Raw genomic sequence first — 25751 nt, 5'->3', positions numbered from 1 at the left:
TGAAGAAGTCGCTCATGTTTATGTCCAAGAGATTTTTGCCGATGTTTTTTTCTAAGAGTTTTATGGTTTCATGACTTACATTCAGCTCTTTGATCCATTTCGAATTTACTTTTGTATATGGGGTTAAACAGTGATCCAGTTTCATTCTCTTACATGAGCTGTCTAGTTTTGCCAGCACCATCTGTTGAAGAGGCTGTCATTTCCCCATTGTATGTCCATGGGTCTTTTATAGTATATTAACTGACCATACATGTTTGGGTTAATATATTTGATGAGATTTTAAAAGGAGTTTTAAAATGTTAATGATCACTAGTCACCTTTCGGATGGAAGCGGTTTTATTTGCCCTGCTGAAATCCATGTCACTCGGGTGGAAAGAAATTCTGCATATCCCCAGAATCTCAAGATCCCTGTAAAATGACTCTTGCCTCTTGTGTCTTTGTTAAGAAACTACTTAACTGTGATAAAAAAAAAAAAAAATTCAGCTAAACTTATCACCTTATTTTACTACAATGACATGATCTCTCCCCAAATATATTAAAGGTTATGGAAGTCATCTTTATTATTTCTCTTTAAAGTTATTTATGTGCAGAATGTAACTTATATCTCACCTCTATTTTATTTTCTTTTCCCCTGGGCTAAAATACTATTCCTTTGTCCCTTGTAGTGGATTGCTTTTTACTGTGCTACTGCTACAATATATGGTCCTTAGTTTATTAGTTTATGCCTTACATTAAATTATGTTCATGTAACGTTTGCAAGAAAAATGGTTTTTCAGCTAACTTGGGAATTTGGGTGACTTAATTTGGGGAGGTTGATTCTCAACAAAGAAGGTTCAGTCTGAAAGGTAAGTGTCAGAGGGAAAGGGAGGGTCTTGGAGGATGCGCGCCAGATGTGCTGCCCTCTCTCTGAAGGCTAAAGGCTCCTGGGGACACCGTTTGATCAAGGCACAGGGACACGGTCAAGGCAGCTCTAGAGAAGGGCCGTCAGCTGTAGGGACTCAGCAGGGAGGAAAAGGCCTGGACCCAAGGCCTACAGGGACTCTGTCTCCCTCCCGGGGTCTCTGACCCCCTCTCTCCCAGCATCTGTGCACTGTCTCTTCTGCACAACCAAGGACGCAGCTTGTCACTGCCCTGCTGTGGCCTGGGGACATGGTCTATGTTCTGCTGACTGCTCAGTCCTGCTCTGGACCCCAGGACTGAGGGTCATTACCTCTGCCTCCTCTCATGGGGCCCCAGCTTCCCTGTAGATCCCACCCAGCTTGCAGACTGTCTGCCTGCAACTCAGGTGCCCACTTCTCTGTGCTGCGGGCTGAGTGTGGGATGGGAAGAGTCAAGGCCACAAGGCCTCTATGCACAGCAAACCCCCTGTAACAGGGCTATGGGTTTCCAGTCCAGCAGCCACCACCCTGACAGTGTTACCATCCGTGTGGCATGGCAGGTAGGGAGGCTGAGGTGGGGGAGGCACCGACCCCAGAGGCCCATAGTCCTTGCCTGCTATGTTGGTGACAACTGCCAGTGGCAGGTTATGGGAGCAGGGACTTGTGCTGGTCACCACTCTGTGCCCTGGGGCAGGGCCTCGTATGCGCTATATTCTCAGTAACACTGCTGCAGAGCGAACCACAGAATTCTGGGCTCTGATGCAATGGCTCTTCTGGGGGCTCCAGCCACACATGGGTGCCCAGGAGAAATGCACCTGACCACAAGGTGTACTTTACCTCGTTTTGACCAGTTCTGTGTTTCAAGGGCCTCACACCCACAGGAATCCTGAAGACAAGAGGAAATGAGGGTACGTATTTTCTTTATTCTATGAAAGGGTCAGGGGTCTCAGGATAATGTCCTCAAGTTTTCCTGTGACGTTCTTATTTAATAGGTTCCTGGGCTTGTGGACCAGTGTGTCAACTCAAAACCTGTGAGCAGTGACCTGCGGGAGGGCAGTGGTGAGAGTGCCCCGGGGCTGGCAGGCCTGTCCTGGGAGGCCATGGGCCCGCGACGCTGAGGCCTGGCCATGGCGCAGCAGCCACAGTGGCAAGGCAGCTCACCGGCAAGACACCGGCGACAAGGGAGAGATTAGCCCTTCTGCAGAGGATCCTGGGCTACCATAGGATTTTGAGGCTCAAATCAAAGCGATTGGGAAAGTTTGAATATATAGGTCTTTCTGGAAACCTTTTCCCTGAGGTTTCCCTCAAGAGCAGCTTCTGAGGCTAACTGCATTTCCATAGAAATGGCCACAGCTGTCACACTCCCCTAAGTCAGAAAAAAGCCTTGTGTAGGCTGGATCAAAGCACCCGCGAATGAGCAAGATAAGTGCTCCTCAGGTTCATTCAGAGAGTGGTCCTGTGTGGTGAATCCTCCGCTAGCTGGCTTTACAGAGGTGCATATTAAAACTGCCTTACATGTCATCAATGGATGAATGAACAAAGCTGGCATATCCAGGTAGCAGAGTATTACTCAGCCACAAAAAGGAGTGGACCACTGATGTGCACTACCACCTGGATGAACCCTGAAAGCATTAGGCTCAGAGAGGGAAGCCAGACACAAAAGGACACATATATGATTCCATTTATATGAAACATGGAGTCAGAAAGTAGATTAGTGGTGGCCAGGGGCTGCTGGGGAGTAACTGCCTAACGGGGATGGGGTCTCGTTGGGGGGATGAAAATTTTGGGAACTATATAGAGATGGTGGTTGTACACATTATGAATGTACTAAATGCCAGTGAATTGTGCACTTTGAAACAGTGAATTTTATGTACATGAATTTCACCTCAATTGTAAAGCCCTTTTGTAAAGCTGTCTGCAGTGCTTGGCCAGGCACACATTCATTCCATCGGCACTCATGGGCTTTCTGTGCTGGGTGCGCTGGCCATGTGGGGGCAGGTGCTGTGGCACGGGAACATGAACATCCAGCTTGTGCCCTCCAGGAGCTTACAGATCAGCATGGTGGGTTCCCACCTGCTGGTGATTTTTAAAATTCAGAGGACTAGGTCACAACCCCAGAGATTCTGATGCAGCAGGTTAAGATGGGGCTCTGGTAGTGTCTTGCCAATGGGTTTCAGCCCCGGGCAAGTTTGCTATGGATTCAATGTGACCAAAGAAAATGACAGTAAAGCATTCTTGGGGTGAAAGGGTTATACCCAACTTTATTTCCAGGTGGCAGGTCAGTCACTAAAATCCCGTTCACTCAGAGCAAGTCTGCATGCAGCAAGCCCATCTCTGCCTCTGGGCCCCTCTGTCTGCACAGCCATCCCACACAAGCCGTCCTCTGGGCCCCTCTGTCTGCACAGCCGTCCTCTGGGCCTCTCTGCACAGCCATCCCACACAAGCCGTCCTCTGGGCCCCTCTGTCTGCACAGTCGTCCTCTGGGCCTCTCTGCTTGCACAGCTGTCCCATACAGTCATCCCACACAGCTGTCCACTGGACCTCTCTGCACAGTCATCCTGCACAGCCATCCTCTGGGCCTCTGTCCTAGGCACCTCCACCACTCCAGCCTCTGCTCTGCTCTCCTGCAACCTTGCAGCCATGCCACCATGTCATACCCAGAGCACTGGGTGGAGCTCTTTTTATAGAGTCAACAGCCATGTATTGCCCACAGGTGTGCAGTGAGCTAGTCAACCAGGGCCAGATGAGAATCCTGGCCACAGGAACTCTCATTTTATCCACAGGTAGCTATAGTTTTTAAATACCCACAGGTGATTCTAATGATCAGCCTGATCTGTAAGTGGTTGGAAAAGGTGCAGACAACCTCTCACCAAGTTCACAAAGCCCAACTCTGCCTCTGAAATGCCCTTAGCAGAAGCAGGCACGCCACACTCTGCAGGGAAGGTAAGTCCTTGCTCTTCACGCACAGAAATGGCAGAATATGCCTCCGTTTCTTCATCCACCTGGGGTCTGGTCTCTCTGGTGTGAATCGCTGTCATGCTTGCCTCTTGCCGCTTGGTGGCGGGAGTAAAGTGAGTTTGACTGTCAGGTGTATTGGCTAGGAGACTGAATTATCTTCCACGAGCAACACCATGGGAAATCAACCCTAGTTAAAGAAAACTAGGAACCACAGTCTCCGGAGAGTAAATAGTTCAGTCCTTAAGATTTATTGAGCAAGCTGTACCTTTCTCTGTTGGACAGGAAGCCAAATGTCTGTTTCTGAAAGAGCAATGTGATCCTACGTCAGGCACCTCAGATTTTGGTGCTCTACATCAGGGAGGATTAGCAAAGGAGGTGAAATTTGAGCCGGGCTGGATAAAAGATGGTGTGCAGAACCCTAACGGCAAGGTGGGGAGGAAAAAGGTAAAATGAGAATGAAGTGCTGATTCAAGCTAAATGAGTGAGCTTGGACAATCTGCCTGTGAAAGCTGGTGGTGGAAGACCACCAACTGTGTGGTTCCACTTATGTGCATCTGTGGACACAGAGAGCAGCGGTGCCTGTCTCCGGCTAGGGGGCTGGGCTGTGGGCCACGGGGGTGGGGGGGTTGACTGCTGATGGGTTGGGGGCTATTTCTGAGCTGATGAAATGTTCTGGCGTCCAAGGGTGGTGGCCGCATAGACCCGTGAATGTGCTAAAGTCACGGAGTTATACACTGCAAGTGGGTGAACTGCATGATACGTGACTTATATCTCAATAAAGCTATTATAAACAAATACTTATTGAAAATTTCTATGTGTCAGGGCATTCGAGGGCTGGGATACAGCCATGAACAAAACCAACACCAATCCTTGTCTTACATTCTAGGGGGAAACACATCCAGTACAGAAAACTAAGAAGATGGGGTGTGAAATGGTAAGAATACTGAAGATAAAAATAAAGGAATACAGGGGAAACTGTGAGGGTGGTGATAGGAAGGTCAAGGAAGGTTGGCCTCACTGAAACAATAGCTTTAAAAAATATATATGGTGGTAAGATACATGTAACATAAAATTTATCAGCTCAACAATTCTTAGGAGTATAGTTCAGTGGTATTATATACATTCATAATGTTATACAGTCGTCATTGCAGTCCATCCCCAGAACTCTTTTCATGTTATAAAACCGAAGGTCTGTCCCCATTAAGCAATCACCCAGCACTCCCTCTGGTCCCAGCCCCTAGCACCCATCCTACTTTTAGTCTCTATGATTTTGATGACTCTAAGTACTCATGTAAGTGTAATCATACAGTATTTGTCTTTTTCTGACAGTCTTATTTCACTTAGCAAGATGTCCTTGAGATTCATCCACGTTGTAGCATATATCAGAATTTCCTTCCTCTTTAAGGCTGAATGGTATCCCATTCTATGAATGGACCACATTTTACTTACCCATTCACCTCTTGAGGGACACTTGGGTTGCTTCCACATTTTAGTTACTGTGAATAATGCTGCTATGAAAATGGGTGTGCTAATATGTCTTGGAGAACCTGCTTTCAACTCTTGAGTATACATCCAGAAGTGGAATTCTCAGATTATTTGTAATTTTTTGAGGAACAGATGTGTTGTTTTCCATAGTGGTTATACCATTTTACATTTCCACTAACAGTGCACAATAGTTCCAGTTTCTCTGTATCCTTGCCAATATTCATTCTTTTCTTTCTTTTTTTTAAATAGTAGGCATCCTAATAGGTTTGCAATGGTATCTCATTGTAGCATTGATGTGCATGCCCCTAATTATTAGTGACGTTGAGCACTGTTTTCTCTTGTGGTCTTAGCACTCTTGCCAAAAATCATTTGACCATATGTGTGAGAGTTTTTTCTGGGTTCTGTATTCTCTTCAACTGTTCTATTCCATTCTTCAGTTCCAGTATGGATGCCTGTTCTTTTTCCTACCTAATTGTTATGTCTAGGACTTTAATAATATGTTGAATGAAAGTGGTGAAAGTGAATATTCTTGCCTTGGTCCAGATCTTAGAGGAAAAGCTTTCTGTCTTTCACCATTGAGTATGATGTTTGCTGTGGGTTTTTCATGACTGACTAATTTGAGTCTTCTTTTTCCCTTAATCCATATAGTTAAAGGTTTGTTGATTTTGTTTATCTTTCTGAAGAACCAACTTTTGTTATCATTGATTGTCTCTATTATTTTTCTATTATATTTCATCCATCTCTGCTGTAATCTTTATTATTTCTTCCCTCTTGCTAACTTTGTGTTTAGTGTGTTTTTCTTTTTCTAGTTTCTTCAGTTGTAAAGTTAGGTTGTTATTTGGAGATCCCTTTTTTTAAAAACTGTGAATATGCATAGCTAAATTTCTCCCTTAACACTGCTTTCACTGCATTACATAAGTTTTGGTAGTTGTATTTCTGTTTGCATTCATCTCTAAGTATTTTCTAATGGCTTTTGTGGTTTCTTGTTTGAACCATTGGTTCTTTAAGTGTGTATGCTTAATTTCCACATATTTGTGAGTTTTCCACTTTACTTCTGCTGTTGATTTCTAACTTCATCCTGTTTGGAGAAGATGTACTTTGTATGATAACTAGTTTTTAAATTTATTGAGACTTAAATTGTGGTCTAATATATGGTCTGTCCTGTAAAATATCTCATGTGCACTTGAGAAGAATGTATATGTTGTTGATATTGGGTACAATGTTCTGTATATGTATGAAGATTTTGTTGTTTATTGTGTTAAATCCTCTAATTCCTTACTCATCTTCTATATGGTTGTTCTACCCATTACTTAGAGTGTGGTGTTGAAATGTGCAAATTTTAGAACTGTCTGTTTCTCCCTTCAATTCTATCAGTTTTTGCTTTATACATTTTTCAATCTGTTATTAGGTATATAAATGTTTATAATTGTTTTATCTTCTTGCTGTGTTGAACCTTTTATTAATATGTAGTGTTCTTGTCTTTGGTAACCCTTTTTGATTTAAAGTCAATTTTATTCGATATAAGTAGCACCACCTCTGTTCTCTTTTGGTTAGTATTTGCATGGCTGTCTTCTTCCATCCTTTGACTCTCAATCTATTTATGTCTTTAGATCTAAAGTGAGTCCCTTGTACACAGCATATGGTTGGATCATATGTTTTTATCCATTCTCCAACTTGTTTTTTTTTATTGGTGAGTTTAATCCATTTATGTTTAAAGTAATTACTGATAAGGAGGGACTTCCTTCTGCTATTGCACTTTTTGTATTCTCTGTCTTGTGGCTTTTTTTGTCCCTCATATCCTGCATTAGCCTTCTTTTGTGTATATGCTATTGCTAATTCTTTGTAGTTGTATAAACATGGGGATTACATTTAACATCCTAAAGTTATAAAATGAATTGGAATTTCTACCATCTTAACTTCTAAAATATACAAAAACTCTGCTCCTTTACATCTGTCCCCACTCCTTTCAGTTGTTGACATCACAAAATTAAATCTTTATATACTTTGTGCCCCCAAACACAAACTAATAATTATTTTATACACATTAGTCTCTTAAATCACATAGAAAACAAAAAGTAGAGTTATAAACTATTGTTACAATAATACTAGCTTTATAATTTCCTGTGTTTTTACCTTTATTGAGAGTTTTATTTCTCCATACGGTTTTGAGTTACTGTCTAGTAGTATCCTTTCCATTCACGTTGCAGGACTCCAGGGAACGTTTCCTGCAGAGCAGGTCTAGTGGAAATTAACTCCCTCAGTTTTTGTTTACCTGGAAGTGTCTTAATTTCTTCCTCACTCTTGAAGGACAGTTTTACTGGATATAAGATTCTTGGCTGACAGGTTTTCCTTTTCTTTTAGTACTTTGAATATATAGGTCCACTGTCTCTGGCCTCCAAAGTTAATCTTATTCTAATCAATAATCTTATTGAGTATCCCTTGTATGGGAAAAGTTACTTCTCTCTTTCTGCTTTCAAGTTTATCTTTGTCTTCTTGAATTTTTTATTATAATATATTGTTGTGCCCCGTTTCCTTGAGTCCCCCGTGTGGAGCTGCAGTCACCAGGCTCAGTCACGAGATGCAAGAGCTAAACAGGTCTTTATTGCTAGTTTGAACTAGGGTCTCAGTGGCCCGTCAGAACACAGGACTCAGTCTGAGACTCTGAACAAAGTTCCCTTTTTTGCTTTTATACTTTTGGAACAGTTAGGGGCTTTCCAAGGGGGGTGGTTTATTGTGACCTTAGCTGATTGGCTGAGGAAGGTCAGGGTCTTGTTGCACAGGTTGCTGGGCATAGTTTCCGTGGGAATGGGCGTGGCCTGAGCGGGGAAACTTCTTCCTCAAGATGGAGGACACAGAACAAAATGGAGGCAGGGGTCATGTAGGGGACATAGTTATTCAAGATGGAGGGCACAAAAAAAATGGAGGCAGGGATCGTGTAGGGGACATAGTTATTCAAGATGGAGGGCACAAAATGGAGGCAGGGAAACTTCTTACTCAAGATGGAGGACACAACAAAATGGAGGCAGGGGTCATGCAGGGGACATAGTTATTCAAGATGGAAGGCACAAAATGGAGGCAGGGGTCCCACAATATCTCAGTGTGGGTCTCTGAGTTTATCTTTCTTGAAGTTCACTGAGCTTCTTGGATGTTTAAATTCATGTCTTTCATCAAATTTGGGAAGTTTTCAGCCATTATTTCTTCAAATATTCTCTCTGCCCCTCTTTCTTTTCTTTTTGGGACTCCCATAATGCATATGTTTGTTTTGTAGTGTCCCACAAGTCCGTTAGGCCCCATTTGCTTTCCCCCAACCTTTTTATTTTCTTCCTCAGATGCAATAATTTCCATCATCCTACCTTTTGGTTCTTTATTCCACCTGTTCATATCTGCCTTTGAATCCCTCTAGTGAATTTTTCATTTCAGTTACCATGCTTCTCAGCTCTAGCATTTCTTTTTGGTTTCTTCTTAGATTTTCTCTCTTTATTGATATTTCCATTTTGTTCATGTACCATTTTCATGACTTTATCAAAATCTTCCTTTAGTTCTTTGAACTTCATCTAGATAGTTCTTTTTAATTAAAGTATCACTGATATACAATCTTATGAAGGTTTTACATGAACATCATCGTGGTTTCAACATTCATGCATATTATCAAGTCCTCACCCCAACCATTGCAGACACTGTCTATCTGTACAGTAAGATGCTATAGATAGACAGTTGTTTTTAAGGTCTTTATCAAGTAGACTCTGTCAAGTCTTTTTCAGAAACAGTTTCTGTTGATCCCCTCCTCACCCTTTGAATGGGCTATAATATCCTTTTCTTTGTGCCTTGCGATTTTTTTGTTGCTGTTGTTGAAAACTGGACATTTGAATCTAACAATGTGGCAACCCTAGAAATTAGATTCTTCCTCTCTCCCAGGGTTTGCTGCTTTTATTATTGTTTTTTTTTAAATTTGTTATAGCCTGTCTCTGTGCTAAGAATCAGCCAGGGATATAAACCTTAGGTGTTCTGAGGTATTTTCTGGGCCTATTCCTTTCTCTGGGCATGCACAGTCACTTTTTAATTTTCCTCCACATATGCAGTTGCCTTTCAATGCCCTAGTCTTAAATTTCTGACTCCCAAAAGGAAAAAAAGAAGAAAAATCAAGTGGGGAGGAAGGGTGCCAGCCTTTTAAATCTCTTGGAAGTCACTTTAGGTAGAGGGGGAGGGATTTGTGACAATAGATGGAGGTGCAATAATGGTTGCCCTCCTCTTTGTATCTCTGTGATCAGAAGCAGCAATGAGCAATCAAGCTGCAGGCAAGCTGCTCTGGAAATCCATGTACAGGTTCCTGCCCCGGGACAGGGGTTGGGGCTAGGTAGCTGTTACTATGCTAAGAGCTGAAATTGACAGAATCAACTGCAATTACTAAGCCTTCCACTGGACACTTGCAAACCTTCAATAGACTTCAGAGTTTCAAACAAGTTATGTCAGACAGATTCTTTGGTGAGACAGATTCCTGGTGTTTCCTATTCTGACTCCAAGAATATAGCTGTCTGAGAGATGATTTGAAGGATGTCAAGGAGTGAGTACTGGGGCCACCTGGGAGAAAAGTCTTCTAGGTAGAGGGAACAGAAAATGCAAAGGCTCCGGGTGAGAGTTCCAGTTCACCTGCATGGTTCACTTTGGAAATGGTACTGCATTTTAACTTCAAATTCTAATTACTCATTGCTAGTATACAGGAAAGCAATTAACTTTTGTATATTAACCCTGTATCCTGAAACCTCACTCATTAGTTCTAAGTGGTGTTTTTGTTTGTTTTTTGTCTTGGATTTTCTACACTCATGTCATCTGCAAACAAGGTTTTTTATTTCTTTCTTCCCAAACTGTATACCTGCATATCCTTTCCCTGTCTTACTGTATTAGCTAGGACTTTACATAAGATGTTGAATGAGAGTGCTGAGGGTAGATATTTTTGTTTTGTTTATGATTATGGCTCACTGGGGTAATATTAATTTCTTCCATGGCTCTCCACAACTGACAGCTGGCCTGCCTGACCATGCTCACTTGGAGATCTGGATCTGCCTCATATTTCCCTAACAAGGACCACAGAGCACTGGGTTTGTAGGTCCAAGGACCTCTCACCACACCCATCTTCTTGGCAGCACTGCCCTGATATCATGACTTAGAGTCTCCTGACCACCTGCTGAAAACCCAGGTTCCTGTGGCTGTCCTCATTAGCTCATCAACCACAGTCCTGCCTCCTTCCATCTCACCTCTGCCTGTTGGGATCTTACGCTTCTAAGTAAAGGTTTCTATTGCCCATTAGTGTCTCTGTCTACCCAGAGAACATTCACCAGCTGTCTCTCCAAAGAATCACATCTTTGGGTTAAGGATTCAACAGGGCCTCTGCAAGCTGGTTATCCTTCATGGAAAGAAGTCCTTGCTCTTTCCCATTAAAAGGAAGGGTAAGGAGAGTTCCTTTTAGAAACATCTAAGTCTTTCCTCACTGCTTAGACTTCCTGTTTAAATAGGTACTGGGGAAACAAGTTCAATCCATCTGCTCGTGTACACATTCATCACCGACCAAGTCGCCTCTCCGGACAGGCTCCGTGCACAGCATGGGGTAGCTAATGAGTCAGTCTCACTGGCTCCAGCTACCGGTGTGGTGGCTGGAATGAGCATCTGCATGAAGGTGTGGAATTCACTAGTTCTTGTTACATCTTTTTCCCCTTCTTACCTTCAGAATAAACCTGTAAGCACAGCATCATCAAATTCTCCATACATGCAGGCTACACAAAGCATTCTCATTGTCTGTCATAGTATCTTTATAATCTGTTTATAATATCTTTAAAAATTTCTAATACAATTTATGGGCATGTTTCCTTTCTTTAGGCTGCTTGTCTCAGATCAAATTCAGCTTTTCAAGCAATTTTACAGTTAAATCCTCCCACATAATATGTAATAGTTTCTTTACAAAGAACATGAAGCTAACTATGATCCTTTACTGACTTATATAGCATGTACCACTTTCCTGTTTTTAGAATCCTTATACCTTTCAAGTGGAACTCTAAAAATATCAGTTAAGCCCCCAACTAATTTCTAATCCCTGCTTCTATTAATACTGACAGATGGGAAGTTTGTCTCCTAGCCTTTGGAGAAGACATCACAATTCCTATCCTAAGTGCTGGGTTAATATTTTTAAACTAAAGATTAATATTGAATTTCCCCTGTCAGCATCCTTCATGGTGCAGAGATAGGCCTCCAGATCTTGTTAGTAGCTTAAAAGGTCTGCTCACAGCGAGATGGCCTGGCAAACCATGTTTGCCTCATGTGTAAATGGCTTCTCTGATGAGTGAGGTTTCTGCCAAGATCCCAAGGACAGTGTGGTGGATGTGTGCTGCCCCATCCAGAACTCTTCAAGGTCGATGCTCATGCCACAGCTGCGTCTCTCTCCAAGGGAACCGCCCTGCACTGAAGGGAACTTCCTCACCTCAAGTCATGCTCCTTCTCAGGGGAACCCACTTTGGGTAACTAGTCGGTGCGGGGGCAAAATGGCCCAGCCCCTTTGCCCCAAGTTGGGAGTATGAAGGGGCATCCCAGCTCTGGAACTTCTAGTGTGCGCCCTGCTGCAATTACATTGCACTTCAACTTCACCGTCTGACCTAGCCTACCTCTCGTGTCCTTCCAGGCACTGTTCATGAAAGAACCTCTCAATAAGCCCCTAAACACGGCTCTCCATTTCAGGGTCTATTTCTAGGGAATGACAGTCAGTACCAAGAGTGATCCCAGAAAGTAAACCCTAAAGGGACCTTTGAGCTGGATCCCTGGCCGGCTGGCAGTGAGGCTGGAAATGAGGACCTTTCACTAGCAGTCACTGGGTAAGCACTGATAACCCCTGGCACAGTGAAAAAATTGTTAAACCTTTCAATGCTATCTGACTTCAAGACCTACTATAAAGCAACAGGTATCATGATAGTCTGGTATTAGCAAAGGAGAGACAAATAGCTCAATGGACCAGAATAGAGAGCCCAGAAACAGATCCACACAGATATAGTCAATAGATCTTTGATTAAGGAGCAAAGGCAATTTAATGGAGAAAAAATAGTTTTGTTGAACAAATGATGCTGGAATAATTGGATATCCACATACCAAAAAAGAGAGAGAGAGAGAGAGAGAGAGAGAGAGAGAGGGAATCTAGACACAGACTTTATGACTTTCACAAAAATTGACACAAAATGGATTATAACTTAAAACCACCTAATTTTAAAATGCAACATGATAAAACTTCTAAAAGATAACAGTAGAAAACCTAGTTGACCTTGGGTTTGGTGATGAATTTTTATATACAATACCAAAAACATGATCTATGAAAGAAAATATTGATAAGCTGGACTTTTAAAAACTTTTGCTCTGTGAAAAACATGCTAAGAGAATGAAAAGAAAAGTCCAAGACTGGGAGAAAATGTTTACAGGTCAGGTATCTGATAAAGGACTTGCATTCAAAATTTACAAAGAACTAAAAATGCAACAAGAAAATAAACATGCAAATTAAAAAAATGGGTGAAAGATCTAAACAGACACTCTACCAGAGAAGATAGACAGATGGCAAACAAGGATATGAAACAATGCTCAATGTCATGTGCCCCTAGAGAATTGCAAATTAAAATAAAAATGAGATACCACTACACAATAATTAGAATGACTAAAATCCACAACACGGACACCACCAAATGCTGGTGAAGGTATAGTGCAACAGGAACGCCCTCTCACTGTTGGTGGGGAGAGTCTGTGGTTTCTTACAAAGCTGAACATACTCATAGCATCCAGCAATTGTGCTCCTAAGTATTTACCCAGTTGAATTGAAAACATATGTCCTCACAAAACCTGCACATGAATGTTTAAAGAAGCTTTACCCATACTTGCCAAAACTGGGAAGCAATCAAGGTGTCCTTCAAAATGGATAAACAAACTGTAGTCCATCCAGACAATGGAATATTATTCAGCACTGAAAAGAAATAAGCTTTCAAGCCATGAAAAGACATGGAGAAACTTTAAATGTGTATCACTAAGTGAAAGATACTGGTCTGAGAAGGCTCCATACTGTATGATTCCAGCTCTGTGACAGTCTGAAAAAGGCAAAAACTATGGGGACAGCAAAAGATCAGTGGCTGACAAGGATTTCAGAGGAAGGATAATTAGGTGACACATGGGATTTTAAAGGCCATGAAATTATTCTGAGTGATAAAGTAATGGTGATACAGGACATTATTTGTTAAAACCCACAGAACTGGACAACACAAAAAAGAGAACCTTATCAACTATGGGTTTTAATTAATAATACTGTATCAATATTGATTCATCAATCACAACAAATGCTAATGCAAGATGACAGTAATGGGGAAAATTGTGCTGGAGGAGAGGGGTATATTTGGGACTTCTCTGTGCTGTCTGCTCAAGTTTTCTGTAAGCCTAAAACCATTTTAAAAAATGAAATACATTAATATAAAAAGAAAACCTTTTAACTGATAAATTGGGATGGGATACCACTGGAAGGGATTACATTAGCTGGTGCGATGTCTCAGGCATTTGGGACATGTGGAGGAAGTTCCAAGCATCAGGACAATGGGGTGGCTGTTGTTAGGTGCTATGGATACACTGGAGGAAGATAAGAAATGCGGTTGGTTAGTTATTTATTTAAGGTGAAGTGTGACACCCCAGGGCTCCTCTGGAAGCACATAAAGAGACCTCACATTTTGCAAGAGTAATGGGAGAGTCAGGCATGGGGCCTAACGATAAGGGCAGCAGAGCTCAGAAAAGGTTGAATTTTCAACCCTGACAAGTCTCCTAGGCCAGGGTCAGGCCCCAACTAGAAGCAGTGGGCCCCTAAAACTTGGGATCAAACCAACCAGGCTGATGCACTCAAGAATCCTTGAACCCCAGGTCCCTATTAAAGGCTAGTAGTCCCCATCTTCCTGGAGGTCTACCAGGTTGCTAAGTAGGCTCAGATTACAATACAGCCCAGCCAAGGATGAGCAGAGCCTGGCAAGGAGGAAGTGATTGTGTCTTGAAGGAGCTGCAAGACACAGCCAAGATGTGCCACCAGGATATGCTGGATCAAGGGTCAAAATATCAGATGGCAAGGAAGCGTTAACCAATGAGGAAACACTTTTCCCAGGGCCCGGGGGTTCATACCAGGAGACAGGGTTAATTTGCTTCTAGGATGGTTCTTGGGAGTTTGGAAAGAGTAATGACTCACAGCAATCGAAGCACAATATACTAACTGCCATGGCGCACAGTGGGGGAAGGAGGCAAAGGTCTCAGAGAAGTGGGTGTGCTAATGTGGATGCACCATGTAAGGCTGAACACACCAGCCAGCCACAGCTGACAGAGGGCACAGGGCTCTCGGCCAGATCAATAAGGACTGGGCCGGGGAGGGGCACCAGCATCATGAGGAACTTGGCAGCTCCTGTGCCCTATAAGCCAGAGCAACAGCAGAGCTGTTTCAGAATGGGGTCTCATGGCAACAAAGGCATTAGGATCCCAGCATAACAGGTGGCAGCTCAGGTATCAAAGCAAGCTGGCTGCAATTATTGCAAGAGCAGCAAGTGCAGCATGTTAGAGGGGGAGGTGGGGACATACTTATAGTTAATAAATGAAGATGGTTAATAAACACAGTATTCCTAGGGGACAGATAGGTAGGCAACTGAAAAGATAGAACCTGATTATACAATCAAGAGAAGTCATCCATGGATGATAGGGACTGAGGGAAGCCACAGTCCTTTGCTCAGTTAGCAGAACTGTTACCCGCTGACTGAAGGAGGGCCTGGGTCCTTATGAGGAAGAGAGACACGAACCCCAGCCAGTGCAAACTGCCATGATGCCTGGGCCTTCCCTACAGGGATCTACGGCCAATAGCCACCCACAGGCCACCCTACACAGAGGAAAGGGGATTACCCAGACATTTCAAGGACTCTTGGATCTGAGGTCCAGGTCGTCATTTATACTTGGGGATCAAAAACCTCATCATGACCAGTGGGTCCTCTGGCCCCAAGCAGCAGTCATGTCCCCAAATACATAATCGGAGGGCACCCTTGGTAACTGGAAGAACCCTAATGGGTTCCTTGGCATGCAGGGGGATATAACAGGATAAAAGGCCAAGTAGATGCCTCTGAAACTGTGGCACCCTTGCCAAGACAGAAGTCAAAACAGTAATGCATTCCTGGGAGGGGCAGCGATTAGTTCCATCCTCAAGCATTTAAAGGATAAAGCGTTAATGAGCAGTCCCCACTGTAAGCCATTTAAATAGTGGCCACAATGAGAACAACACCAATCATGAAATGTGACAGTGAACTATAGTAAACCTAACCAACAAGCCCTGTGTGCAGCTATGTAACAGATGCGATCTCTGCTAGAGAAGATCCACTCAGTCTTGGTACATGATTTGGCCAGTGCATTCCCTTCCATCTCCACCATTATGGAGGATCAGAAGCAGTTTACATTCCCGGAAGGACAACAGCATGCATCTAAAGGCTGTATTAACTCTCCAGCCTTTATAAAATAGGCTGAAGGGATCTTGGGCCATCCGGACATTCTGCAGATCATCACACTGGTCCACAGTCTCAATGACATCGTGTTACTGGGGCCAGATAAACAAGAACTGGCAAGTACACTATAGACCTTGGTAAGGCACATGCTCTCCAGAGGGTGGGCATTAAATCCTGTGCCCATTCAGACTCCCCACAGTGAAATTTTAAGGGCTCTCTTAGTCTGGGGCATGTCAAAAATTCCTTCCAAAGTAAAGTGCTAGGGTAAAAAGTCTTGCAAGGTAGCTTCTCTAGGTTCTGGAGGGAGCACATTGTGCACTTAGGAATAATGCCCCTTGCCATGTGCTGGGTGCCACCAAAGGTGACCAGCTCTGAGTGGGGCCCAGAGCAGGAAAGGCGCTGCAGCAGGTCTAGCCTGCAGAGCCTGCAGCAGCTCCACTGGAGGTCCCGCCTGGCAGACCCTATGGCCTGGGTGTCCAAGGCAGGAAAGACACTGTGGAATTCATGACAAGCCCAATAGGAGAACCACAGCGTAGACTCCTAGGGTCCTGCAGGAAGGCCAGTCTTGCCCCCCGCCCTCCTTGTCTCCTGCAGCAGGGGAACACACTTGGCCCTGACAGAGGTGAGACTTCAGACCCTGGGACGAAGTGACTGCAGCCAGAGCTTCCTTCGTGAGTTGCATTCTGCCAGTTCCCACAAGCCAGTCGCAGAAGGACACCCACTGTGATCCACTCATATGAGGGCCTTAGAGGGTCACTTGATGGAGACAGAAAGTAGGATGGTAGGGGGCAGGGTCTGGGGGAGGCAGTGGGCATTTCTTGTTTAACAGGGATAAAGTGTGTTTTGCAAGGGAAGTCCGGAGATCTGTCCCATAGCAATGTGCATATCGTTAACACCACTGTACACTTAACAGATACTTAAGATGGTAAATTTTATATTCTATGTTTTTACCACAGTAAAACAATGATGTGACCCCTAGCATCTGTGTCCTGTTGGTGTAAATTGCATGCCATCAAGTGACCCGCAGTGGCCATGTACTGGCCTGATTCCTGCATTTCCATGTGGCAAGTAATGCATCACAATCTTTCTTGGCACTAATGTTGATGCTCCAAAAGTCAGCATAGCTCCAGCCTCCCTTGCCCTAACCAATAACCTACACTCTGACTTACACACCTGTTCGCTGGGCAGAACATCCAGCCTTCTCACTGTGCAACAAGACTCAGGGCATAAAGTGGGGGTGATTTTACCAAGGACAACATTCTCCAGGACGCCTGCTGGTCAATGCCAGTCCAACCCAGCAAAAGCCAGTGCTTTCTAGCCATGGCAACCTTGTCTCCAGGCGTGCTCCTCGTTTAGGACACCCACAGGAGTTGAGTGCCTGCCAGTTATTATTGTGGGGAAGAAGGTAAAGAACCTTAAACATGTTTCGTACCTTTACCTAGAAGGAGAGTGGTAAGGACAGGGCCCTGTGAGCACAACACTCAGTTGCGATGCACTTGAGCACACAGCACAGGAGGGCCCCTCCCGCAGCCTGATTCTTGCCCCTGCGTGGACAGTTAGGAAGGCTCACAGCTGCCCGTCGAGCTCTGCACCTGAAGCACTGAGGTGTCGTCACTCATCCCCTCGCATGTTCCACTTTACCCAGCTCGCTCTCCTCTTGAGGGGTCTGCTTACCCTTCAGAAAAGCTCTACAGCTCTGCTTCTTTACCAGCCTCCTTACCGTCAGGTATCCTTGTCCTCTTACCTGTGTGGACTTCACAGGATGGCATCAGTCACAGGAGTGTTTGAGATGTGCTCTGGGCAAGCTTACGGGAAGCACCTGGGACACACTGAGCAATGACGACTGTGACATCACAGGAGCACAAGGCACCCTGGAGCACGGCCTGTTCTGGGAGAAAGCGCAGGCCTTATGCAGGACACCGGCACCAGAGATGGAACCGAGGTCTGGCATGGGGCTGGCTGTGCAGCTGGTGAACGAGCACGTCATGACTGTGTTAAGCCAAGTGACCAAAACTTCCACTGCTAGCCACTTGCGTGCGTGCTCAGGGCTGCAGGCGCCACCCTGAGGCAGAAAGAATTCAGTTTTGGGGAAGCTCTGTAGAGTCCAGCTACCTTGGCTGACTGTGGTATGGCCTTCCAGTGTGCAACGACCCTCAGTGGCCGCACAGGGAGTGGCCGTGGCCCCGTCACATCTCGGGTTTGCAGCACAGTGTCTCCTTGCTCCCCACTCGCTCCCGTGCTGTCACAGGGCCCTCTTCTGCTGTCTCGGAATGGTGTAAAAACCCTTAAAATGACAGGGAGAAAAAGAAACTTGGCTCACACAGTGAACCCAGGGCGGGCTGGGCCTGGAACACCATGTCTGCAGTCCCCCTTGGGCCACCTGCCCGTCAGAAGACAGACACAGGAGGCTCTGCAACTTCCTCTTCTGCTTCAGCTGGAGTCGTTAGGGGGAGAATTCCAAGTTCCTAGCTAAATCCGTGGGCTTTGGGTGTGTGGTGGGGAACGGGGTTCCCTCACCCCCTGAGCACCACTGGTTTTGCTTCGTGTTTGCAGCAGCAGCCCAGGGCTGTCAGTGCCTCGGTAACTCGGCCCCTGGCCTCTCATAGGACAGGCCCCGCCGACTGTCCAGGTGAGCCCTGAAGTGTTGGGGATGCGGCACAGGTCTGGCCCGGCAGCCCTGCCGCGCACGGAAATGGAATCCAGCCAGCAAGCTGCCTGAGCTCTCACCAGGGGCTGCCCGCGAATGCTCACTCACTGGGGGAGGCGCCCCGCTGAGGGGGGGTCCAAGCAGCATTCCAGGACCCTCCTGGGAGGCCAGGCCCTGGGACGAAGGCCTATCGGGAAGGGCCTGGTGGTTTATCGCTGCAATTAGCGTGTTTTTAGATTCCACTGCTGGCAAGAAGTACACAGGAGCCCTTTCCAAAGAATCATGCAGGGGCCTGGGGGTGTGGGGAGCTTGCACCTGCCTCCCCTGCCCCTCCGCAAGCCCTCGCCGTCCCCTTCCCTCCATGCCCTCCCCCTTCAGGAAGAACTCTCTAGATCTAGTGCCTTGCGTTCCCAACAGCCCAACCGATGACACTGAACTTGGCATGGGCCTGACTGGCAGCAAAAAGGACAGGTGGGCTCCTGGTCGCAAGGAACAAAGCCTGTATTAAGAAACTGAAGTGAACCTGAGTCTCCAGGTAAAGCGTTTAGGGCCAGACCCTTTGTTCGAACCTCTGACTCGAACAGAAGACTGTTTTCCTCCGATTTCAGCGCCCAAAGCGCGCGCCCCACCTTGTGCGGAAGATGCTGAGGTTGCGGTCGGAGGCGCGCGGCAGGGGTCTGCACCGAGGAGCAGCCCCCTCGGCTCCTGCACCTCCACGCGGCGAGCCCGCCCTCCCCAGCACACAGCACGGCCTCACGGGCCCCACATACCCACCGGGCCGACTGTCTCAGGCAGCCTCCCGGGCGACTCCTGCCCTCCTGCAGACACGCTGGCGCCCGCAGCCTGGGTCACACACCCTTTCTGCTCAGGGCTCCGCTCCGGGCTGCGTGTCTCTTTTCTTCCTGGCCTTCTTCCTTTTCTTCAGTCCTCGCTCTCGTGCGTGGTACAAGCTCAGACCTCATGCCTCCCCCTCCTCTGCCCACGGCACCAGAAAAGCATGTTGTGTGAAGCAGACCTTCAACAGAGCCCTGGCCAGCAACTGGCTGGGACGGCCTAAATGTCCCTGCTGGGTTAAAGAGAGGAGGTCGTGGGGCGGCCTGAAGGGCACCCGTGTCGGTCCCACAGCTACATGTGGTGACCGGGACCAGTGAGAGCCCTCCTTTGCCTCCAGGCCGCAGGGGAAGTTGATTCCCTCTCAATTTCAAACTAATATTTGTGGAAAAAAGAAGCGATGTCACAGTCCTAGCCAATATGCATAGATTAAAATAATGAACAAACCCAGCAGCCAACCGGCAGGAATTTTTCCACAAAAACTGCCACTGCCTCCAGCACAGAGCCACAAAGGGACTTTAATATTTAATGCAACAACGTGAGGGGTAGCAAAGGGGCCTGGCCAGGAACGGAATGAGTCACTGGGATGGGAAATCGGAATGATCATTACTTATTCAGAACCCACTCTGGAACCAACACAAACTTGAAAACAAACGGATGACTTTGCACCATTGTTATTTTGTGCTGGACTAGGTTTCTCTGGTCCCAAGACTAGGAATACTGAGGCAGTGATGGACAGTAGCTCAGATCAGATCTGCAGCTGAGCATCGGGCACATTTGTTATGGGGAAATACCACAAATGATATACAGGCATCCCTGGGCGGTACTGTGGGTCTGGTTCAGACCAATGCAATAAAGCAAATATCTCAATAAAGTGAGACAAACTTTCTGGTTTCCCAGTGCATATAAAAGTTATGTTTATACCAAACTATCATCTATTAGATATGCAAGAGTATTGTCTAAAAAACTGATGTACATACCTTAATCAAAAATGCTTTATTGCTAAAAAATGTTAACTACCACCTGCGCTTTCAAAGTCGTGATCATTTTGCTGGGGGAGGGTCTTGCCTCCACGCTTACTGCTGCTGCCTGATCTGGGTGGTGGCTGCTGGATGGGGTGGTGGGGGCCATTTCTTAAGACAACAGAGACGTTGGCCGGGTGGGTTGGCACTTCCCTTCACAAACATTTCTCCGGCGTGCGATCCTGGGTGATAGCATTTTACCCACAGTAGAACTTTGAACGCTGGAGTCAGTCCTCTCAATCCCTGCTGCTGCTTTATGAACTCAGCTTAGGCAACAGTCTAAGTCCTTTGTTGTCATGTCAGCCGTCCTCACAGCATCTTCCCCAGGAGCATATTCCTGTCAAGAAACCCTTCTGTGCTCCTCATTAGGGAGCAACGCCTCACCTGTTTGCGTTTATCCTGAGGTTGCAGGACTCGGTCCCGGTGTCAGGGCTGCTCTTGTAGTTGTAGTTCTCTCGCTGTTTCCTCCATGTCTGCAGTGACTGCTGTTCAGTTAATGACAAAAAGCTGCATAACACTGACTTCATAGTCTTTTGCTTCTGTAACAATTCGGTGTGGGCTTGGCCAGATCAGGACCATGAACAGCAGAGGTGGACCAAGTATACTCCTGGTAAAACCCCTGGGATGCTGTGGGTGAATTCTGGTTCTTAAAGAGTACGTAGGTGCCCATCCGTTCATGTGTGCACACGTGTGAGTGTGTGCATCTGTGCCTGGTGTTGAAAAGAAACAGGCCCAACATGGGGTCACTTCTGCTCAGCCAAGTCACCACACCAGGGCTTAATATGTAAACCCAGTTTCAACCTCCCCTAGAAACAGTCAGGAATTTTCTGGTCCACATCACTGATAAGCTATCCCATGAGCACTTTCCATCTGCTCTAAAAGAAGATGGGGTGGTGTACATCGTAAGACACCCCCTGCCCTGCTCCCTAAGAGGTGTCCCTGCCTGAAACAACCCCTTTTTTTTTGCTAGTAAATGCCCCCACCCTCCTGTCTATAAAAAACTCCCATTTTGTAAAATTCCACCCAGCATCTCTCTGCTTGCTGGAGGGGATGTTGCCAATTCATGAATTGCTCAATAAAACCAATTAGATCTCTGAATTTACATGGATTTGTTGTTTAACACTGGGGAAGGGAGAGTAGTGTCCAAGTACATTTCTCTTCTTTGGTTAAAAACTCATTTATGAATCTTGGTCTTTTCAACATCATTTATTCAAAGTTTTGAAGTTTTTCATCAAATGTTTTTTATATTTCAAAAAGTAGATAAAAGTATTGTGTAACACTGAGAAATTTTAACATTTTACTTTTAAAGAATAGTCTCGTGTTTCCCTGTGGCAGTTAAGTGTGGCTGCTCCCTGTGTTCTGGCAAAGATGTCCATGTCCCAATCCCAGGAATTGAGAGTCTGTCACTTTATATGAGAAAAAGGACTTTATAGATGTGACTATGTTCCAGATCCTTTGGCAGGGAGATGACCTGGATTACACAGGTGGGCCAATGAGGTAATTTTCCATGAAAGAAGTGAAAGACAGAGGAAAGTAAGGGTCAGATAAAGGCATGTGGCAAAAGCAGCAGAGGTCAAAGTGGTGTGATTGTGACCTGCAGTTCCAAGCCAGAGAGGGTGGACAATGTGTAGGAGCTGGAAAAGGGACAGTATGCTATCAGAGCCCCCAGAAAGAAAGTTGCCTTGTGGCACTTTCCTTTTAAGCCTGTAAGATGTATTTTGAAATTCTGATGTACAGAACTCCAAGACAATAAATTTGTGTTGTTTTAGACCACTTAACCTGTAATAATTTGTTACAGCAGCAATTAGAAACTAATATACTACCAAATGTAAAATTATAAGTTTGGAGCATGGCATATTTGAATCAAAGAATTTGGATTTCTGCTCTAAAACTCAGTAGTTAAACCTTGATATAAACATAACATAAAACTCTGCATTTTATGTGTGTTAAAATTGATTCTAGCAAGACCCAAATAATCTGGGAATACATGAACCTAGACTTTTCACTTCAACACCCAGGAAAAAGTTTACAGGAAAGGGTAATATCTATCCCATTTTTCTGATAGCAATTGATTAATTATATTTTATTTTTTAACACTCTGGTTATCTAACATGCTTAACTGACTTTTGGAAATTTGACTTCCTATAGCATTAAGGTAATGGGTATTTGTATTTATCAAAAGGCCTGAGAAATTAAAGCTCTATACTAGGACTATTAATAAGGATAATAATAATACATATGTGATGTTTGACCATGAGTAATAACCATTTTAAAGGCTTGCATTTGTATTTATTCTTAGTAATTTTTCTTCTTTAAAACAATTCTTCAGGAAGAAAAGTGAAGGCCTGGACTGGCATTGGATTTTGACTAACTGGAAGAAAGGGGGCAGGGGGAGGAGGCCTATGGAGCAGCGTGCCCACCACTGCTCCAGGACGTGGGCTGCCGAGGGGGCGGTGACAAAGGCGGCAGGTGAAGGTGATGGGCAGAGCTATTCATTACATTAAGCAAATAAACTGACCACAAAGAAAAGAAAATATACCGAGGATGATGAAAGTCAGTTTTTTTCCTGGTGGAGAAGGTATTCATAAACATGGAAGGGGAGAATGCTAGAAAGAACCCTGAGGTGTGGGACTGGAATTGAGATTACAGATATGCACTTAATAGATATATATAAAACACACACACACAGATATAACCCTAGAAGTGTGTATGTACGCAGACATATATACACATATATTTCCTAGCCTGTGTGCACTGTGAAGTTCTAGAAGCAATGACACTCTAGTAGCAGTAAGCACACCACACACTTAAGTCTTGGGTCCTAAATACCATCCTTCCATAAAAAGAAACAATGTTCCTTGGGAAAACAGCTAGGGCTGTTTTATTCATTTATTTATTTATTCTATTTATTTATTTATTTATTCATTTATTTATTCTAGGGCTGGGTTATTCAGAGTACAAAATGAGCCTGAGACATCTGTGCCAGAAGGTAAAAATGAGTGCAAAGAATGATGGCAGCCTGTCAAGCAGACTCAGGAGCCAGCTGATGGGTCTCTCACTGACCAAACTGAGATAATTTGAACATCAAAATAAATAATGATAGCAACAGACTATGAACCACTTGGTAAAATAGAAACCCATGAGTCCACACTGATATGCACAGAGGAATAAAAAACAAAATCTTTCCCTTACAACAGAACGCCAACCAGTAAGTATAGAAGAAATGATGGAAACTTAAAACACACTATGTGGCAACCATCATAGTAATTCAGACACACTCACTGGTGGAGGTTAAGGTTGTCAGGTGCAGGTTGATGAAAAGTAACGGTGGAATCTTGGGAGTAACTCTCTACAAAATACTAATCATTTACACACACAAAAATAAAGACACCTAGCAGACATTAATATGACTAGCTCATCAAGATTAGTATCGCCCATGGTAGGATGGGTTGCAGTCCAGTGCTTACATAAGCACAGCACTGTCTCTGCGGTCCTACCAAGAAAACATGACCTGAGTCTGGACCTGAAGCATCCATGGACCCCAACCTCAGTCATCTCGCATGTATAAAAAGTCTGAGATCTTTTATAAAAACTCAGGGGCAATAATGACTGAGGATCTGCCCTGACTTAGAGGAGAGGGAATATGGGATCCTGGAGCAGAAAGGAAAAAGACATTGTCATCAGAGTTGGTAAGGTCCAAATAGGGTCCTGGATTGGACCTTAATATTGTTACAATATGGATTTTCTCACGTAGGTGGCTGGACAGTGGTTATGTAGGAAATCTTTGTGGAAATAAACACTGGAGTGTGTAAGGATGATGGAGCATCATGTCTACAGCATAGTCTCAGACAGTTCAGACACTAAGGAACGCACACAGCCAATCCTCATTTATACATTCCACATTGCACATTGCCTACTTGCTGACGTTTATTTTATTTATTACCATTTTTACTGACCTTTTTATTTAGCATATCATATGAAGCTTTACATACCAATAAATTTAGATTCATGCCAACATTTTTAATGGCTATATAGAATGACAGAAAATATCACTGTAACATATTACATGTGTGCCAGCATTTTTTTTATCATTAATCTACAATTACATGCAGAACATTATGTTTACTAGGCTCCCCCCTTCACCAAGTCCCTCCCACAATCCCCTTCACAGTCACTGTCCATTAGCGTAGTAAGATGCTGTAGAATCACTACTTGTCTTCTCTGTGTTGCACGGCCCTCCGCGTGCCCCCCCTCCCACATTATACTTGCTAATCGTAATGCCCCCTTTCTTTTTCCCCCCGCCCTTATCCTTCCCTTCCCACCCGTCCTCCCCAGTCCCTTTCCCTTTGGTAACCGTTAGTCCATTCTTGGGTTCTGTGAGTCTGCTGCTGTTTTGTTCCAGTTTTTCTTTGTTCTTATATTCCACATATGAGTGAAATCATTTGGTACTTGTGCTGACGTTTATTTTTAACTCCAAAAGCCAGGCTTGGGTAATTCGTGGTTCTTTGTAGCACAGCACGAGCAGCTCGGTGAGAAACTGGTTTCCCGATGACATCCCCAGATGAGGGCCAAAGAGGTGACGCTGGCCCTCTCGTTCAGCTCGGATGCTGTAGACAAGCGTCCTTTCGGCGGCCTATTTGCGGCCGCGGTTTTCGCACGTTTGCATCTTGTTGGCGGTCTTGCAGTTTAGGCCGGCCCCCGGGCCTCGGGGTACACACACACGCCCAGTAGTCACGCCGCCTCCCGCAGGGGCGGGGCTGCTGGCCGCGAGAAGTCAAGGATGAGCAACAGGTGTTACACAAGGCATCTTTTAGCAGAAACACGCAAGGCTAGTTGACACTAGGGCTGACGCCTCGGAGCAGCCGCTCACTTCCGCTGGCCCAAAGGGGTCACGTTTGCAGGGGGATGGGGTGGGATGGAGCAGAGGAGGCAAAATGCTAAGATACGGGGAATCCAGGAGGTTGTAAGTTTTAAATCCTTGAGTAACTCGTTCCATTTAAAGCAGAGGCTTTCCCCGGACTGCAGGGCAACCCCTCGGCACGCCTGGACCCCGCGGGCCGGGCCGCACGCAGTCGCTTACCCTGCTGGCGGCTCCGATCCTGCGCCAGTTCGCGGAGCTCCCCGGCCTCCCGAAAGTCTGGCGCGGGCCCGAGGCAGCTGCGGCCTCTCGCGCAAGGCTCAGCTTTCCCGCCCTCGCGGCTGGCACAGTGCGCCTGCGCAGAGCCGCTTCACCGTGAATCAGCTGCTCCGAGACGCTACCTGACTGTTCCAGAAGGCTGGCGAGGGGCGAGGACTGGGCAGGCCAACGGGGCCGCGGCGGGGCGGGATTGGCTGGCCCAGCGGGGACTAGCCGGGGCGTGCGTCAACGTCCGGCAGCGGCGGGGGGTGATTGGCCGGTCTGGCGGTG

The 25751-nt window shown here is 45.4% G+C and overlaps 1 long non-coding RNA gene across 3 annotated transcripts in view; it reads right to left on the bottom strand.

The window, feature by feature from the left end:
* Nucleotides 1–17655, bottom strand: part of LOC140843721 (uncharacterized) — a 35775-nt gene extending 18120 nt beyond the window's left edge. For all 3 annotated transcript variants that reach the window (XR_012121719.1, XR_012121720.1, XR_012121718.1), the window contains exon 1: nucleotides 17589–17655. This is a non-coding gene — a long non-coding RNA (uncharacterized lncRNA). The remainder of the gene's footprint in view (nucleotides 1–17588) is intronic.
* Between the last annotated feature and the right edge of the window lie 8096 nt (nucleotides 17656–25751).

Source organism: Manis javanica, chromosome 10 (genome assembly GCF_040802235.1).
Source record: "Manis javanica isolate MJ-LG chromosome 10, MJ_LKY, whole genome shotgun sequence".
Lineage (NCBI taxonomy): Eukaryota > Metazoa > Chordata > Mammalia > Pholidota > Manidae > Manis > Manis javanica.
The sequence above is the reverse complement of the archived record's forward strand: the minus strand, read 5'-3'. Positions and strand labels throughout refer to the sequence as shown.